Genomic DNA, 19,153 nt, shown 5'->3' with positions numbered 1-19,153 from the left:
CCAAAGGCAGTTCATGTTTATGACCCAGGGTCAGTGAAAGCATTCTTAGCTCTGAGTCAGAATGTTGATGGCTGCTACTCCCAGGATGTGAGTATTTAATCCTGCCTGATGCTACAGTATAGTGTTGAGAAAATGTTTACATTATAGTCCTGATGGGAAGTGTGTGCCATTAATCAATCTCCACCATTTCACAAGCAATCACACAGGTAGAAAAGTACAATTGAATCATCAAAGTGGTTAACTTGCTTGACCTTGACAGCTTTTTAGGACAAAAGAAACTTAAGTGAAGTTTTACTAGTAAGCAAAAAGAAATGCATTCATTTTGAACAAACTTATTCTTTAACATGTGGATAAAGTGAGTTATTAAATATTGTTATGTAATTATAAACAATAGTTGCTTTAAATGCAAATGCAACCAGTTCATTAACAAAGAAGTTAGACAATGCAGAGAGCTTTGCAGAAAGGGAAGATCATGGGTGGAAAACATTGATAAAAGAAGAAACAAATTCTGTAGTTCAAGTGTCCAAACTGTAAAGCTGGAAAAGGGCAGACAATCAATTACAGCTAGATCTTTACTAGATTTAGAAGTTCTTCTTTTTGGAGATTTTAAGAGTTTTATCCTATCTCACAGAGGTTGAGGAGAAGAGGGAGGTGTCTTCGCTTGCAGGCTTCCTGTAGGACTGTGTTCAACTCTACTTCGGAGGTCCATGGTAAACTGTAGCTTAAAACTCCAAAACCTGTTGCTGGCTAACATTTCAACCCAAAAGCACTTGGTGGGGTGGCACGGTGGCTCAGTGGTTAGCACTGTAGCTTCACAGTACCAGGGACCCGGGTTCAAATCTAGCATCGGGTGACTGTCTCTGTGGAGTTTGCACATTCTCCCTGTGTCTGCGTGGGTTTCCTGCGGGTGCTCTGCTTTCCTCCCACAGTCCAAAGATGTGCAGGCCCGGTGGATTGGCCAAGCTAAATTGCTCATAGTGTTCAGGGGTGTGTGGGTTATAGGGGGATTGGTCTGGGTGGGATGTTGAAAAGGGCGGTGTGGACTTGTTGGGCCAAAGGGCCAGTTTCCACATTGTAGGGAATCTAATCTAATTGTCTCACAAACATATCAAATCCATCTTCTCATCAGAAGCCACATGACCTTGCGAAATGAACAAAGGAACATTGCACATTTATACTTTTAACCAGCAAGTTTCAAAATAAAACCTGTACGTTCTTTGTGAAACTGCAGTGTCTAATTTCCATTGTTGAGACAGGTGTCTTAAAGTTCATTAACCCCACAAATTATATGCATTGAGATGATATCTCAGACTTAGTCAGGGCAATATGGTCACTTAGATTAATTTCCCACTATATACACAGTCAGGAGGCTGGTGAGCTGAATGAACTGGTGACTGATCAGACTGACTGGACTGACTGTTACAAATTAACTCATTAACCACTCAGATTAAGATGAAGGCTTATGAAACCAGTATGTCCCATGTCGTGATGTAATTTTTCTCTCCTATCAGCATAGTGCTTTTACGGATCCGTGTAATAATATTGCAGCTATAATGAGGATATTGAAAAATAATCATTAACTTTTCCTCTATTTCCAAATTCACAAAAGAAATTCAGTAGTCTGTTCTCAAGAGGCACAACTTACAAAAAAAACATGCCTTAGAAATGCATACGGTTGAGGTTGGTCAGGGGGAGGCTTGAAAGAAAGGCATCATTTTTGCCATCTTTCCACTATCTGTTTGAATCAAGTCTCACTGAAAGGTACAGTTCTGTTGATGATTATTTTCTGACAATGTGCATAGCCAACCCAGATTCTCTTATTTCTGTAATGTATGATGAAGAAAATTCATTCTTCAATGAAGATCTAACATAAGCAAGGGGAAGTTTCAAATTCTTAGCTCTGAGAATTATCTCGGCGCATCATGAATAACTATAAGTTTCTTGCATTGAAAGGCAAAGCCGGGCTGGTGTGGACTCCTGTTCAATTGTGGAAACTGTTCAGTTCATTTGCTTCCACCTTTCTATGAGTTTCACTCAAGTAAGATCCTGCAGCAGGCTAGTTGACACAATCTAGAGCACGTCAGCACTGAACAATTTCAAGGAGACTGGGAGGCAGGTCTTGCCATTGCAGTGGCAGCTGCTTTTTGTGTTTATTTTGTTGTTCAGCATTCTCCCCTACTTTGGCACAACTGCGGATGCAAGCTGCTCAGTCACAAAATGCTGTGAAGCACTTACGGGGAAGTATCTGTCTTTCTTGCCAGCAGCTGTGAAAATCCGGTGAGAAAAGCATGTTGTCTTCGGTCCAAGTCACACTGCAAGTTGGCACACCGGAACAAAAATGTGGCAATAATGCAATACAAGTCTGAATATGAGGCTGCATACCGTAGTTCGGTATTAAACCAACTCTTGGTGATGGGGTGTTAGCCAGCAGCTGATATTTTGAAAGGACTTGAACAATGCGAAAATAAAAGAAGTTGTATTGTATCTTTCAGAGTTCAATAGGAGAGTATTCCACACACATTGAAATACTTTCTGAGGTCTATCACTGTTGACATGTACCAAGCTGGTGGCCAGTTTGTGCACAGTGAGATCCCACAAACAGCAATTTGATAATAAATGCAACATCCATTTAGTGGTGCTGCTTTTTGACGTGCAGATATTGGTCAGGACACCAAGGAAATCTTCCCTGTTTGAGATGGAAATGGAGCCATGAGAATTTTGAAAACCACTGAGGCAGACAGAGGGGATTTCATTTAATGTTACATCCAAAAAGAGAGCCCGATTTTGACTCTGTTGCGAATGGCTAAACATATTTTTGAAATATTACCCGTCTGTTTGGACCAGATTAACAGCCCCAATCAGGGAACTCAAATTCCATGAGGTCCAGCTGACTCATAAAACTATATTCACTATAGTACATGGTGAAGGAAAGAGGAATGGTGGCAGCATTGGGCTATTCACAAATAATACCTGGTGATCAGTCTTAGTCAACGGTGTTTAATACCACCATCATAGAAAGTAGACCCATGAAGCACAGCCATGATAGGAAAATCCAGGGCTAGAGAGTAACATTTTGCCAAAGTTGTAGCATCGGGAATGTCATGAATCAGAATTAATGCATCTAAAGGAATCCGAGGCCATGATAAGAATGAAAAGTCCATAATTGTAATAGTGAAGCTAGTAGCAAGAATTTATTAAGACTGACAGCACAAGGCTTTATTCTGAAAATCATGAAAAAAATGGACATTGAGTATTAGACAGTGAAAAACGGGAACTCATCCATTTTGCCTCCAGAACCAGCATTTTGATTACAGAACACAAGGAAACTCCAAGTGAGAAGTTCAGATACACAGTGTTACTTCTGAACATAATCAAAAGTTGTAAAAGAAAGGAAAAAAATGCAGCATTATTATATTTTACAATTTACGAGCGTTAAGACAAGGAAAACTAAAGAAAATGTAAAAAATTAAAAGCTGTCAAGTGAAGAAATTACACCAACTTGGAACCACTTCAGATTTTTAAAGCTTAAAAAAAATCATATTCAGAAGCAATGGTGGAAGAAATAATCACCTCTAAGCACTTTATCAAATATTCCATAGGAAAAATGAAACACAGGTTAGACATCCTGGTAAAAATAAATCTTGCAATACTGAACGGCCTGTTCCGATGCTGTACTCTTTTATATGGAATTGCTTCAGAGCTGGCTACTAAATCACAAGCTGAACAGCATCGGCTATGGTGACATGGATGGTATAAGTGAGTGAGACGCTTAGCAAGATCAATCTCAATGCCAGGATCACAGTGCCATATCATGTGCACGTTACACAAGTTGTGTGGCCAGATTCTCAATAGACTGTGGTGAGTTCCCAGTTGATGCTAATTATTTCTTGGTAGGTGGTCTGGTTACAGCTTAACTCACTAGGGGCTGCAATCTTACCAAACCTGCCATACAACCTGGTCATTGGAAATGAGGAGCATGGAAATAAAAGTGGATTCTTGAGCGGGGGTTCAACTCAACACTTGCTCAAAAAGGCATCAAAGTTGGACACCGGGCACCAAGGACTCTAGCACATGCAATTTCTACACGTCACCATTTCTACACATATTTACATGTGACATCTACTTGTTTTCATGGCCCCTCCTGGCAAGGATGGTTTTGCATTTTGGTGCCGCACCTTGGGCTGCACTGACAAATTATAATGCTGCAATAATGAAACTTGGTGCTCAGAAACATTCACTCAGCTCATAGACATGGCCAGGTTGCATATCCAGCCTATTTTTTTGCTCTAAACCTATCTGGGTACTCAAACTATCTCTACTTTGCATTGCCATGCCTTTTTGCACACTTTCCCCTTTTCCAGAGACTTTCGGCTCATGTTAAGAGCGAACCTGCCGTGCCCATTTAGCACATTAAGTTAAGGGTAGCCTCTAATACCAGTCCAGGTCCTACTATAGCAATCAGAGTCAAGACCCTCTGCTCGTAAGGGGTGAGGCCAAAATTATGGGCAGCACACCACCCATCCTAGGTGAAGAACATTCAAGAGATGAAAGGTCTTCCAGTGGAGAGACAATTGATAGACATTGCGAGGCTAAGATTAGAATTAAAATCAACAGTCCTTAAGCCAAAGTCGTGCCAATATTCCAAGTGCATAAAGGAGAAGTAGGAAGCCTCCAGACTCCCGGAATTTGAGTATTTAAAGACTTTTAGGATATCATAGTAATGTATCAGGGTAAAACAATGGGGAAAAATAAAGACTTGGGAGAAATGTTGCACAAGGTGACAGTTCTGAAATGATTAATGTTACAGGCTGCAAACCTGCATTCTGCTCCACCTTATCTGATTTTTAAAAAAATAAAGCCTTGGGTGGGGGAATCAGGACAATGGCTCCAGATATCAATGATAATGGATGTGGCATCACCGTCTTCCAATGGTCTTGGTGACAGTGTTTAACCAGTTAATGTAACTTGTACCTGATACTGTCCTGCAATATATACTACACCTGGTTAAAGGAACAGCTTCTTTTTGTTAAGACTCACTAATAGCTGTTGGTCTACCACTGTAAAATAAATAGGTTTTTGACCCATTCAAGCAAAGAGGAATGGTGACAGAACCCCTCCACACACAAAGAGCACAGTCAGAAGTTTCTGGCAATTAAATCGGAATGGTTCATTGCTTACAACTCGTTTTTTTTTTAGTTTGGCTCCAGTCAATTTTGTGGTTGAACCCCAATTGCAGTGACAATTCGCCTTGGTGACACAAATCTGTGCCAAAACGTCTTGGCCTGTCAATAAGTATTCTTTCATTCTATCCTTCACTTGTGATTGAACTTGTGACCAATGGTTACTTTATCCTTTTCCAAAGAATCTTTCTTTGTCACGGGGATATATTTCAGCTGTAAGTCACAAACAATTTTCTTAAGAGTCTGCCAATGCTCCTCAAACATCTTTTCTACTGAACTCTCTTCCTAGTCCAGTCCAACAAGTCATCCTTCTTTAAGATTTTTTTAAAATCATGAGATGAGGGCATTTGTTGTCTGGCAGTTATCGCCATCCCTAATTGCTCAGAGGACAGTGAAGAGTCAGCCACATTTACACAGAAATTTGTAAACCATATGAGTTTTCCTAACAATCAAAAATGGCTTCAGGTTGTTCATTCGACTTCTAATTCCAGCTTCCTATTGAATTCAAATTCCACCATCTGCCATGCCAGGATGCAAACCTGGGTAAACAGAATATTACCTGGGTCCCTGGATTAACAGTCCAGCAATAATCCTACTAGGCCATCACCTCCACAAAGTTAAATGATGTTGCCTCTAACCCAAGTTTCTCAGTTAAGTAATTTACTTTCTTTTAGAAGGAGTCTATTCAATGCAAAGAAATTATCTGAATGAGACAGAAAGATTATTGCTCCAAGTATGTGCCTGTGAAATTGGCGCCAGGGGAAGTGCAGAAATGGAAGCTTCATCAACTTCAAAAATAGGAGCAAGTGTAAGCCATTCACCCTTCAAAGCTTTTGCGCCATTCAATATGATCATGGCTGATCTTTTATCTCAATGCCATACCTTTTCCCAATAACACTTTGTTGTCTTTTGTGTCACGAATCCTGATTTTTTTCTGAAATATATTCACTGAATTGATCTTCACAGGATTCTTTGGTAGTCTTCCTCAGTGAAGAAATCCGAAATAGGCCTACCTTACGTTTTGAGACTGACCCATTGCTCTAGTCCTTTATTAGGGAGCTAAATGCCAACTCAGATGACAATGTTGCCTAGCCAGGAATCAGTCTGGTAAAAAAATTACAGCAGATTGTTTGCTGCAAGCATATCCTTTCTTAGGCAAGGAGACTTGAACTGCACACTACACAGTAAGAATGGCCTTGTTAAGGCCTTTATGACTCAAGCTAGCTTTTCTTGCACTTACAATCAAAACTCTTTTGCAATGAAAGCCAACATACCATTTGCCTACAAACAAAAACAGAAATTTTTGGAGAAACTCAGCAGCTCTGGCAGCAGCTGGGGAGAGAAAATAGAATTAATGTTTGGGGTCCAGTGACACCTTCTTCCTGATGGTGGCTAGGAAATTGTTGGTATTTATGCAGAAAATGAGGAGGCGGAGAGGCAGTGTGGGTACTTGATAGGTGGAGATAGGGCCCAAAGGCAGAGAAAAACAGTTGGACAGACAAAGGAATGGGTAAAGGTTAGCCTGGGGCAAAGAATAACTGTTACTATGGATCATTAGTCACTGACAATGGGTGTTTATGGTGGCAGCCCGAGTAATGTCAAGGCCTGGTGCATGTGGGTTGGGGTAAGGACATGGGACAAGGTGCCTCAAGGCCTAAAATTGTTGAGCTTGAAATTGAGCCCAGAAGGCAGCAGTGTTCCCAAGAGGAACATGAGTGCTGTTCTTCCGAATTGTACTGAGCTTCATTGGAGCGCTGCAGAAGGCTGAGACAGAGATCTTAGCTCAGGAACACAGAGGTGTATTGAAGTAGCTGGCAACTGGAAGTTCATTTTAGTGGACAGAACTACCAAAGGGTTTGTTGCACCTGCATGCTTGCTTTATGTAACTGGTATAAGGATACTTAGGTCTAAATTGTACATTAACAATCCCCAATCTATAACTGTTTAATTAATAGTCCTGGCATTACTTCTATCTGTTATTGCAATGTGCTGGCAGTTTAAGAGCCACGAGGTTCTGCTCTTTTGCCTTAATGGAAAAATCCAAGCTGCAGCTTGACTGCTTTGGTGTTGTAGAGCTTTGAGTATAAACATTTTGTGATCATAAAGATATTTCAAAACTCTTGTGTACCACACTTTGAAACTAATGTCAACTCTCAATGTGCTGAGATGTATAAAATATACAACAGATGGCTCAGTACAAATTACACTTCTCTGAGCAGAAGCATAGCAGACTTGATTGAGCCCCTATCCATTAAAGTGAATTTATTTCCCACACAGGGGCCTTCTGGGTAATTCAGACTTGGTCAATTTATAAGGAGGGAGAGAAATATGTGAATTCAGAGAAAACAGCTCACAAAATGGAGTGGAATTTTTTTGTGTAGCGGGTGATTCCCTGCTGCAAAGTACTTAGCTCCACATTGAAAAGGCAAGAGAATGCAATGCTTTGATTGAAGAGGTTGTTTGGACAAACAATCTGTCCTTAAACTCCAAACAAATTGAAAGTAAGAGTGGAAGACAAATATTGATAACATAACCTTGGACTGGAAGCACGAAGACAATGGGGTTTAAATGAAAATTTACTATCTGGCACCATCTCAGAATCAAAGAGATCCACAATCCTATTCTGATATATGACCCATTACGGCATTGAATTGAGATACTCTTCAAATAATCTCACTTGAAAGATTCAAGAAAGGTTGTTTATCAACCAGCATATTGTCCAAGATAGGTGGAGGCCAGTTAGCAAGAAGATTCATAGCATTGATAATTGTTCTGATATTTTTTCTTTTATGTTTCTTTGTTATACTTCTATTTCCTGAAAATTCTCAATTTAGATATTGCTATATTGTGTTTCCTGATACAGATACTCCAAAGATTATCCTGGATCATCATTACTGAATATTAATTTCTACATGTGTTTTGTGTTAGATGATTAAAATCAGATGAGCTGATATAAATACAACAATGATCATCTGCAGGTATGTTAGTGAGAGATTTCTGTGTCCTGTCTAAGAATGTATTAAATGGATAGTGACACGACTGAGACTGGGGAAGTGCATCATTGCTCTAGTTTCACAACATTATGACTCATGGCTAAACACCGTAACACATTTGGGTAGAGTTAGAGATTGTAAGAGTCAGAGATGACACAGTGTGGAGCCAGAGGAATGCTGCAGGCCAAGCAGCATCAGAGGAGCAGGAAAGCTGACGTTTCCAGTCGTGGCCCTCCCTCTTCATTTCTGAAGAAGAGTCCTGAACCGAAACATCAGCTTTCCTGCTCCTCTGATGCTGCCTGGTCTGCTGTGTTCCTCCAGCTCCACACTGCATTATTTTTGTAGAGTTATAAAGGTGACCAATTAAATACCTTATCTATATCAGGTTTTAAATAAGAGTTTTCCACTAGGTTTTGAGAAAACACCAAAATATCTGGTCACCAAGTTACCCTTTATATACATGTGGAGAGCCCTTGACATTGCTCCAGCTCCCTCAGAGCCAGCTGTCAGAGTGCGAATATGTCTGACACTCTTCTTCTTATCTGTCAGCCAGGGCTCCTTGATTGGACCAGATTAATATCCCCACTCAGGGATCTTATATTCTATGAGGTCTACCTGGCTGACCTCGTTATAATCACTACATCCCTCCCCCATTGAGTCCAAGCATATAGGCTTGTTCTTTTTTTTTGTTGCTGTTCCTAGGTTGTTTTAGTGCAGGATAAGGTTTGTCCTGGTCTACCTGTGATACTGGCGACATGTAACACACAGTAGCTTATCTCTTGCACCCAGGGTGTCTTGGAAGAAACTCCTTCTCTTCTACAGGTGGCAAAGGCATTGAGTTGGCAAAGTCTGCTGCGTCCATCCCAAGTTCCAAGGTATATTCGAATTGACAGAGAGAGAGAACCCATAGGTTCCAAAACAGTCGCAAATAGGAACCGGGACAGTTTGGCATTTTGTGAAGCTGTAGGTTATTTCTTTATTCCTGCCTTCAGAGTTTGGACTGCCCCTTCTGCCAGGCCACTGGATGATCGATGCTATGGAGCTGGAGTCGTGGACTTCCAGGAATCCGTGTGTCGCATAAGATATGCGCAGCTTTTCTATTGCTGCCCCCATGTTTGACTAATGAACTCTATGCGCATTCAGCCACTTGGAGAGGATGTCTGTCATGACTAAGAACATTGAACCCATGAAAGGATCTGTATAGCTGACATGTAACTAAATCCAGGCTTTCCCAGCCTTTCCACCAATGGGGGTAGACACTGCTGGTAATGTCTATCCTTGTTGGCACTCTGTGACCTGCCCCACCAATGCATCTATGTCTGCATCCAATAGTGGCTACTAGACATAACACTTTGCTAGCATCTTCATTTTGGAAACTTTTGAATGACCGTGGTAGAGTTAAGCCAGTAACTATCAGTGGCCTTTGCACAGGACAATCACTCTTGCTCCCCATAATAATATGCCATCCTCTGCGGTGATCTTGTCACTCCAGCTGCAGGTTTCAGTTCTGGTTGTGAAGTACCCTCAGTCTCCCCCATTGCCACCAGCCGTTTCAGTTTTGCCAGGACCGGATCTTTCTGCTTCCGCTATTTTGTCGGCTGTGACTGGAAGTGTGTCCAGAAAATTTAAAACCATTACAGTCTCTTCCAGTGGCGTTGCCACTCGGGGTGTATCTACCAGCGGGAGGCAGCTCAATGCATCTGCATTTGCTACTTGGCCTCCCGGATAATATTAGAGCCCACCGCTGAATTTAGCCTGAAGCTACGGGCATATTTGTATTTATCTCTTGCACCCAGGGTGTCTTGGAAGAAATTCCTGTTTGTATTTATGTTAACCTAGCAGGGTTTGTTGTCTGTTATTATTACAAATCTACATCCATAAAGGTGTTGGTGGAAAATCCTAACTCCAAACATGTCTGCCAAGCCTTCCTTCTCTATCTCGGAGCACTCTGCATTAACCATAGTCCCTATTGAACGATCCTCTCCATTGAACCACCCATGAGCTAATACTACCACGATATCATATGAGGAGGCATCGCGTGTCAATACCAGATCTCACTTGTCATCATAGTGTGCCAATACCCTAGAGGATGATAGCTGTTTCTTCACTTTCCTGAAAGCTATGTCTTAGCTACGTGACCACTTCCAAGGCTGATCTTTTTTCAAGAGTTGATGGAAGGGTGCCAGGATGGAGGCCAGGTTATGTATGAACTTTCTGTAAGAATTCACCAGCCCAAGGAAAGATCTAAGCTCCAATACAAATGTGGGAGCCAGGGCAAGTTTGCTCACCCTCACTTTATCTTCCAACATGTGTAACCTGGTCTTGTCAATGCTGTAGTGCAAGTAGACCCATGGTGCTTGGGTCACACATTTTTCACCTCAGAGGCGGACTTCCATTTGGGAGAAAACTCAAAGGACTATGTCCAAGACCGCTAAATGATCCTTGTTTTTCTTCCCTGTTATTAACACATCATCTGGATAAATGTTGACCTGGAGTATGTCTTGTCAAATGTTCTCCATCTTCTTTTTATTGCACTCGCACACTCCAAATGGCAGTCTCATATATTGGTACAAACCCTTGTGGATATTAGTTGTAGCATACTTCTGGGAATCGTCGTCTAACCATAATTGGAAGTTTGCATGGTTCGTGTCCAGTTTCGTGAAGGACAGCTCCACTGCCAGCTTTGCATATAAATCATCTTTGTGAGGGATTGGGTATTTATCCAGCTGTGGAAAGCTGTTTACCATTTGTTTAAAACCACAACCTAAGTGAACCGACCCCTCGGGTTTCACAATTGGTACGATCAGTGCTGCTCATTCCACAAACTGGACTGGTTTGCTGGCTCTTTTGCTTTCCAGCCTTCTGATTTCTCCCTCTACTTTTGCCCCTAGAGCAAATGGCACTAGGCAGGCCTTTCAGAATCATGGAATTGTTTCTTGGTCAACATGCAAGATGGCCTTGGCTGCTTTGATGCCCCTAGGCTTTCCTGAAAAACGTTTGGGTATTCAATTTGGACTTCACTCAGGCAGCCATTTTCCAATTGAGAAATGTTGACTGAATCCAGGTAAATCTTTCTCAACCAATGTTTCCCCATCATGGCTTGATGGAGCTCAAGCCTTTGACTATAGTCAGTGGTAACTGAACCAAGTACTTCTCATATGGGGCCGGAACCAAAGTTGTACTTTTATCTGTAAAGGTTCCCTGGTACATGTTCTCAGTACAGCTAAGGTCTTGCACAAACTTAAGGGTCGGAGTCCAGAGTGAATCTTATTGAAGGCTGCTTCTGCAATCACTGATATGTTTGCACTGGTATCAGCTTCCAGTAGGACTGTTGGTTGTTTAACTGGACATTTATTTTGTTTTGTTCTGACTTGGATGTTGGAAAGTGATTTCACTGTTCCAAATAGGTGCACTACCCAGGGTGTGCACTTTCCTGGATACCAGCCTATGAATTCTTTTACTCAGTTCGGGTTTAGTAAGACCCTTTTGCTGCCTGGAGTCTGCATATGGGCAGCAACCACAGCGGCTTGCTGGCCTGGTTCCTGAAGAAAATTTTAACTGTTTGGCAGAGACTTAGCTTTGTTTGGGGTTTTGCTGTGGGCTGACCCATAGTCCCTCTGTTCAGGATATGTCCTGAGTGAGGCTATGCAATTGTCTTCACTCACGTGGTGTTCCCTAAGCTTGAGTGCACTGGCGAGGATGTCCGCTTCGATCAGAATACCCTACACTCATAAGTTCCATTTGCCTCATTATCCATTGATTAAGCCAGTTATAGTGCCTATTTAAAATCCAGTTGGCTTCAGCTGGCAGTTTTGCCTGGTTACATCTTAATCCCACTACCCAAATGATCTCTCTGCATCTCATTAATGGCTAAAACAAAGTCACATGTATCTGCCAGAGATAGTAGGAACTGCCGATGCTGGAGAATCTGAGATAACAAGGTGTGGAGCTGGATGAACACAGCAGGCCAAGCAGCATCAGAGGAGCAGGAAGGCTGATGTTTCAGGTCTGTACCCTTCTTCAGAAATGGAGGAGGGCAAGGGGATTCCAAAATAAATAGAGACAGAGGGGGAGGCAGATGGAAGATGGATAGGGGAGCAGATAGGCAGAGAGGAGATGGACAGGTTGGGGAGACGGGGATGAGTTGGGCTAGTTTTGGGATGAGTTCGGAGGTGGGGAGATCTTGAAGCTTGTGATATCCACATGGACTTCACAATGTGGACTTTGCAAGCTTCAAAATGGCCCCACCCCCAACCTCACCCCAAAATCAGCTCAGCTCGTTCCCGCCTCCTTGACCTGTCCACCCTCCCTTGACTGGCTCCATCCCCACCTCCTTGACCTGTCTGTCTCCTCTCCACACATCTATTCCTTTATCCGTCTTCCATCATTGTCTCTCCCCTCCCTTTATCTATTTCAGAATCCCCTTCCCCTCCCCCATTTCTGAAGAAGAGTCCAGAAATGAAACATCAGCTTTCCTGCTCCTCTGATGTTGCTTGGCCTGCTGTGTTCATCTAGCTCTACATCTTGTTATCTCTCATGTTCCGGAGACCTGGGTTTGAATCCTGCCATAGCTGATGGTAGAATTTGAATTCAATAAAAATCTGGAATAAAGACTCAAATGGTGACCATGAACCTAATAATGATTGTTAGAAAAAACCATCTGGTTCACGAATGACCTTTAGGGAAGGAAACTGCCACCCTTATACATGACTCCAGACCCACAGTCATGCAGGTGACTCTTAACTGCTTTCTGGTCAATTAGAGATGGGCAATAAACACCCTCATCCCATGAATGAATGTATAGAAACAAGTTGAAGAGCTTCTTTGCTCCCAGGTTTTATCTCTAACCATCAATGCACCTCTCATGCAGTTCCCTTTTTCTCTTTATGAATCTACTGACCCTCTCCTTCATTTCATACTATTGATTCCACCTCTCTCCTGTTCTTTAGGAAACTATGGTGCACTCTCTTTTTCTTAAGCCACTCATTCAATCACTTTGTTAAGGAAAGATGGACTCATCTTCTCCCTTGCTCAGTCTATTTTACAGTGATTCTCACTGCTGCAAACCCTTCCCAGTCAGTTTGCCTACAATCATAGTATAATTGCAAGAATCCCAACAAGACAAATGATTAGAATAATTTATCCTATGAGAGAAAATAAAGCTGGCTCGTTCTTAAATTGGCTCTGATTGGTCATAATCTTGCCATTGTAAAAGAAATGGCAAATAATAGACTGGCAAACTCCTGGGTATATCAGGACAGATACAAGACATTTTCTGAATAAAAAATGAAGTAACTTATGATGAGAGAAATCAGAAACAAAAACAGAAGTTGCTGGAAAAGTTCAGAACTGATGAAGAGTCATTGGGCCTGAATTGTTAACTCTGATTTCTCTCTGCAGATGCTGCCAGACCTGCTGAGCTTTTCCAGCAATTTCTGTTTTTGTGACACGTCACATCCTTTCGTTTTAAGACAGTAGGTCTCCGCATATGAGAATGTCTTGCTTCCAGTAAGTACAAATGAGCCATTTTTAAGGATTTTCCTAAATTGGACATTAGTGCACACTCAGGAAGCCAAGTTATTTGCATACTCAGGAAGTGCTGCCCAATCACAGAATCATATCTAACAGAAATTATTTTGTCTTTTTTCTTGTTTGCAAGCATGGACTGATTAAGTGCATCTCTTCTCTCAGCAAGATTTGAGCTCTGTACTATGATGTGGCTATTGGGAAACAAATTGGTTTAATAATTAGAAAGGATGGATGTGAGTTTGCTCGCTGAGCTGGAAGGTTAGTTTTCAGACGTTTCGTCACCATTCTAGCTTCTAGCACTGTAAAATAGACTGAGCTTCATCGGAGGCTCACTGATGATGTTACCTAGAATGGTGACGAAACGTCTGAAAACTAACCTTCCAGCTCAGCGAACAAACTCACATCCAGAACCTCAACCTGAGCTACAAATCTTCTCAAAACTCGCTAATTAGAAAGGATCTTCAGCTTACACATTTCACTATGAATATCAATTCAATACTAAACAACTTTTGTGTACAGAAAAGATTTCAGAATCATGTGCTGTTTCAAAGCCCTTTACCATCACTTAAGTACTATTTGAAGTGTGGTACTGTCAGAGCTGCCAATCGATAACAGATCATTGGTTTGTGTACATTAACAAAACACAGCCAGCCATAAGTTCAATGATCATATAATTTGTTGTACGGTGTTGTCAGTCAACAGCCAAATGCCAGTCAGAATTCCTGGATAACTTTTTTACAACTCAAACATTATTAAACAGAAATATAAAATCAAAGTTCCGCATTTAGTATTCATCAGGACTGAAGTGCAAGAAACCAAATGTAGAAAGGAGATACCAACATACACAGCTTGAGAAAAGGGTCCTGGTTGGTTGAATCATGGTTGGCATGGAGATATAGTAGAAATCCTTAATTATCACTTTTGGTTAGCTGTTCAAATTCAGACCAGAACCATAGATCATAATTGGTCTGGACAGGGAAATGCAGCAGAGTGTTGCAGTCCCCATAATCCTTTTCTCAATGAAAAAAAATGCATCCTCAAATACCTCTTGTCTTGACAGAGCATGTGTCCTGTGTGTAATTATATGTGGCTTCCAACATGCATAAATGAATCACACTGTAAGCTCCATTGATAATTTTAAATTGGTTTTTGTCTCAGAACTGGCTTTCATTAACAGGGGGATTGAGTTTAAGAGTCGTGAGATCTTGTTGCAGCTCTATAAAACTTTGGTTAGACCGCACTTGGAATACTGCGTCCAGTTCTGGGCGCCCTATTATAGGAAAGATGTGGATGCTTTGGAGAGGGTTCAGAGGAGGTTTACCAGGATGCTGCCTGGACTGGAGGGCTTATCTTATGAAGAGAGGTTGACTGAGCTCGGTCTCTTTTCATTGGAGAAAAGGAGGAGGAGAGGGGACCTAATTGAGGTATACAAGATAATGAGAGGCATAGATAGAGTCGATAGCCAGAGACTATTTCCCAGGGCAGAAATGGCTAGCACGAGGGGTCATAGTTTTAAGCTGGTTGGTGGAAAGTATAGAGGGGATGTCAGAGGCAGGTTCTTTACGCAGAGAGTTGTGAGAGCATGGAATGCGTTGCCAGCAGCAGTTGTGGAAGCAAGGTCATTGGGGTCATTTAAGAGACTGCTGGACATGTATATGGTCACAGAAATTTGAGGGTGCATCCATGAGGATCAATGGTCGGCACAACATTGTGGGCTGAAGGGCCTGTTCTGTGCTGTACTGTTCTATGTTCTATGTTCTATGTAACTGCACTGACGTGTTAAGCTGAGTTGGTCTGTGCCAGCTTCCAGAATAGCACGTGGACCATCAAAAGATGAAATGATCTCAAAGTCTTTACGAAAAACCAAGAGTTTAATTTTAAAAATAGGAGATAGCTCAGCAACATGTCATATAAATAATAGAATGAATAGAACATCCATGACATTGCAGTACATCATTTCCTCACTTAACAGTAAAAAGACCAACTGCGTTCATTGTACTTGGAATTTGAATTGAGGCTTTTTTTTTATTAAGGTGGCAATGAAACTTATGATACATTCATGGTTTTAAGACAAACGTGTGTGCCTGTGATGAAATTGCTGCTGGAATCTAAAGCAATGAAAATATTGAATGTAAGGCACAGCAGCTATGTTATATAAGGTGTACAATGAGGTTTCAAGGCAGTAATTTGAACATGTGATCCTGACAAAGCTTCTCAGTTTCAACCTGAAGCCTACAATTCATCCTATAGCCCTTGTGACATCTTTTGCATGATCCATTATACGCACCCAGTTTGTAAGTGTTACATTAAACTTATAAGCCGCACTTGGAAATGAACTATATCACAAGATGAATATCTGCTGAGGGAATACAGCAAAGGGAGCCCAGATTAATGACAAGTTATTTATTCATTGACTGCACAAGGAAATGAAAACTCAAAAATAAAAGATAGCAGAAAGTCTAACGGGCAATATATTCCATATCAGTGTATTACAGCAGGCACCTGTTTTATCACAATTTTGGCTGTCCCAAGAGTCACTGTAACTTCAAAGCAGAATTGTAGCATTGAAACATGGTAATTGAAGAGAGCTTAAATAAAAAATGACGCAGACTCAATTTTTCAAAAGAAGACAAATGAATTCCAATACCCAAACATTATATTGTTGCCACCCAGGGTCAATCTACCTGCAAGAGTGAAATGAATATTTTACATTGACGTAAGTAAGTCCGATCAAAACCGAAGACAAAAGTCCTACTAATGTAACTGTGACCTGCAGTCACAGAACAATTGGTAGATGACTGACTAATACCTAGTGGTATTTCTCACAATGTCATTGTATGTCATCCAATGTACAATTTAAGTCGAGGACCGCTAATTGTCAATGATTAAGTAGGACAAACTATGCATTTATTATAGAACAATGCAGGAGTTTTGCTTATATTTCCCAGTTCAGATTTTCCAGAATGTGTGTGAAATTAATGATCTTGTTATTAAAGAAGAGTTAGGAAGAAAATCATTTATACAACACATTTCATAACCCTTTAAGCATTCTGAAATGCTTTACAGTCAACAAATGTTCTTTAATTTGTATTCACAGCTGTATCAGCAATAATGCTCATCAATTTGAGCACAGTAAGGTCCCAGTAGCTGCAGGTTGATACGTGAACATTTATGACATGCTTTAGCTGCATGTAAGGAGTTTTGATAAAGAAACTGTGGGAAATCCTTTGTTCTTCTTCAAATCGTGGCACGGGATTTCTTACATGCAGTTGAATAGGCAAGTGGGAATTTCAGGATAAAATTGCATTAAAAATTGACACTTCGAATCATGCAGCACTCCCTCGGTCAGCCAAAATTATGTGGTCAGGTTCTTCAAGTAGGGCTCAGGTTGAATATCTTGTGTCTTTGGAGCTAGGACGTTGCAACTGAAACAAAACTAATATTTCATTTGCTTAACTCTTCAACTGAACATTTTGCCTAGCTTTCTTGATATAAGATAATTATAAGATAAATGAAATGTAGGTAAGACAGAGGAACTACAGGGTTTGGGGTGTGTTTTTATTCATTTATTTGTTAGATGTGGCCATCATCAGCAAGGCCAACAGTTAGTGCCCATCCTGTAATGTCCTTGAACTCAGCAGCTTCCTAGGACCAAAAAGAGCATTGTCGAGCACATGACTGTAGGCCAGAGTCACATCTCAGCCTGCAGATTTCCATTCCTAAATGACATGAGTGAACCATGCAGAGATGATGGCCTAGTGGTATTATGGCTGGACTGTTAATCCAGAGACCAAGATAACATTCTGGGGACCCAGGTTTGAATCCCGCTTAGCAGATGGTAGAATTTGAATTTCGTAAATATCTGGAATTAAGAGTGTAATGATGATAATAAATCCTTTGCTGATTGTCAGGAAGAGCCCATCTGGTTCACTAATATCCTTTAGGGAAAGAAACTGACATCCTTACCTGGCCTGACCTACATGTGACTCCAGACCCACAGCAATATGGTTGACTCTTAAGTGCCCTCTCCCCAATTCGGGATGGGTAATAAATGCTGCCCAGCCAGTGATGCCTGCATCCTGTGAACAAATAAAGAAAAAAATATAGCCATAAAACACAGGAACAATACTTCAGTCTGACCATAATCCCAAACTAAACTAGTCCCACCTTGCTGACGGTGGCCCATGTCCTTTCAAACATTTCTTATTCATGTACTGAGCTAAATGTCTTTTAAATGTTGTAAAAGTCCCTACATCCACCACTTTGATTGGAAGTTCATTCCACACCTGAACCGCTCATCTAAAACAAATTGCTCCCATGTCTTTTTTAAACCTTTCTCACCTCACCTTAAAAATCTGCCCACAGTCTTGAGATCCCTCATCCTAAGGAAAAGAAATCTGTCCTTCACCTTATCTATGCCCCTCATGATTTCATAAACCTCTACAAGGTCACCCTTCAACCTCTTAGGCTCCAGTGGAAAGCCTCCCAGCCTATCCAGCCTATACTTTAAGTCAAACCTTCCATTCTTGGCAACATTCTGGTAGATCTCTTCTGAAACCTCTCCAGTTTAATAATATACTTCCTATCATAGGGTGACCAGAAATGGATACAGTATTCCAGAAGATGTCTCAATGTAACATCACAACTCCTATAGTCAAAGGTCTGAGCAATGAAGGCAAGCATGTTAAATGCCTTCTTAACCACCTATCTACATGTAATGCAAATGTCAAAGAATTAGGTAGCTGAACCCCTAAGTTTCTCTGTTCTACAACACTACCCAACAACCTTTGTTTAATTGTATAATCCCCGCCCTTGTTTGTATTTTCAAAATGCAATACTTTGCATTTATCCAAATTAATCTCCATTTGCCACACCTCAGCCTATTGACGCAATTGATCAAGATCTCTTCGTAATCTTAGTTAACCTTCTTCAATCTCCACTATACCACCAATTTTTGTGTCATCTGCAAACTTACAAATCATGCCTCCTATATTCTCATCCAAATCATTCATACAAATGATAAACAAAAATGGAGCTAGTATTGATCCCTACAGAACACTGCTCATCATAGGCCTCCAGTCCGAAAAACAATCCTCTACCACCACTCTTTCTCTCCTACCATTACGTCAATTTTGTATCCAATTTCCAACCATTTGGACATATCAAAAAAAAAAGCTATGACAGTTTTATGCTTACCAGTATTGAGATCATGGACTGAATTTTACCACAAATCATTGAGTTCCTTGGAGGTGTTTTTCATCCTTGTGACCTTGAGTGTTTTTTCATGCTATCATCCCAAACTTGCCTTTTGGCCAGTTAGCATGCCCTGTAGGGCATTCCTTTCATCAGATGCAAGCCTGGTTGTCCAACTCACTGCAGTCAGAAGTGCTCAATAATGACAGCATATTCCTGAATCACTGGCACTGATGCCGTCTTTCAAAGGCTGTCATA

The sequence above is a fragment of the Stegostoma tigrinum genome, chromosome 29, assembly GCF_030684315.1.
Source record: "Stegostoma tigrinum isolate sSteTig4 chromosome 29, sSteTig4.hap1, whole genome shotgun sequence".
NCBI classification, from domain to species: domain Eukaryota; kingdom Metazoa; phylum Chordata; class Chondrichthyes; order Orectolobiformes; family Stegostomatidae; genus Stegostoma; species Stegostoma tigrinum.
The sequence above is the reverse complement of the archived record's forward strand: the minus strand, read 5'-3'. Positions refer to the sequence as shown.